Source organism: Quercus lobata, chromosome 4 (genome assembly GCF_001633185.2).
Source record: "Quercus lobata isolate SW786 chromosome 4, ValleyOak3.0 Primary Assembly, whole genome shotgun sequence".
In the NCBI taxonomy this organism is placed as follows: Eukaryota; Viridiplantae; Streptophyta; class Magnoliopsida; order Fagales; family Fagaceae; genus Quercus; species Quercus lobata.
Genome location: NC_044907.1, coordinates 14,342,092 through 14,343,423, shown reverse-complemented (window position 1 = coordinate 14,343,423; position 1,332 = coordinate 14,342,092). Strand labels below are relative to the sequence as shown.

At 33.9% G+C, this 1,332-nt stretch overlaps 1 non-coding gene across 1 annotated transcript; it reads left to right on the top strand.

Annotated features, from left to right (window-relative positions):
- TRNAK-CUU lies at window positions 1-73 on the top strand. The gene has a single exon. It is a non-coding gene; the product is annotated as a tRNA-Lys (tRNA).
- Window positions 74-1,332: the final 1,259 nt, after the last annotated feature.

Below are 1,332 nucleotides of genomic sequence, written 5' to 3'. Positions count from 1 at the left end.
GCCCGTCTAGCTCAGTTGGTAGAGCGCAAGGCTCTTAACCTTGTGGTCGTGGGTTCGAGCCCCACGGTGGGCGTCTGATTTTTTTTTTTTTTTTTTTTTTTTACGAGGAAGTACTTTTCTCAGTGTTGTACGATCCCATTGAACTGCTCTTATAAAATGCTCTAATCATTTCTTTTTTTTTTTTCTTTTTTTTTTTTATTTGGTTAAAAGGAAAATGCATTAAAAAGAACTAAGGAGCCACAGTGGCCAGAGTAGCGGTAGTAAGTCTACCATAATACATGCCATTAGCATCTGTAGTTACATAGGATTCAATTTCTACAGATGGCGGAAAATCAAAAATTACAAAATCTTCCTGGAGAGAACACCCTCTTCTCGCCAAGATTTCTTTTCTCTTCTGTTGTGCTCTTTCTTTCCTACTAATTGGTTTTTTAATAACTGGTTTAGAAAGGTCTTTTTTTTTTATTATTCTTTAAAGATATAGCTAATGAGGAGCCTGCCTGCATTTGATGAGGAGTTATTTTTCAAATGAACTCTCCTAAAAACTAGCTTTTGCTGCTTTAGCACAACAACAAGCCACAATTTTATTTGATCCATGGCACTTATTGCTGGTGATATATTAAGACTAAAAAATTCTCTTCAAGGTTTGGCATTTTGGTTTGATAATTGGTCCACCCTGTAGTTCCATGTAGTCATGTGCACTTTCGACTTTGTTTGTTTTGAAGTAAAATATTTTCAAATATAAAATATATTACTAGTAAAACATTTTCAATAATATATTTTCAAGTATTTGGTATGACAAATAAAAATTTTCAAGCAAATTACCAAAATGATAGCTCAGCCATCGGAACTAGTAGTCAAAACAGTGGCTTTGGTGATTGGACTATAGGCAACTATCATTGAAGTGGTGTCTTCAGTGACCGGACCGCTAGTACCAATGGCAAGAATGGTGTCTCTAGTTATTGGACCTCTAGCATTAGTCGCCAGATGGTGCTTACGATGATCAGACCATCAAGATCGGTCGCTGAAGCAGCAACTATGGCCACCAAATTACCAACACCAATTGCCCAGACCACCGAACATGTAATCTAACTACTAGATGTGGTGAGGGAAAGTCATTATGTGTATATGTAATATATTTTTACTATATCTTTAAAGATAAAACATTTTACAACATTTTATAAAAGATTTTATAATTAACGGAAAATATTTTACAACTTTGACTATATTTTAGTATTTTACTTGCAAATAAACAATTGAAAATGGGAAAAATATTTTCCAAAAAATATTTTACTTCAAAATAAACGGAGCATTAAACTATAAGGATAGCTTCTT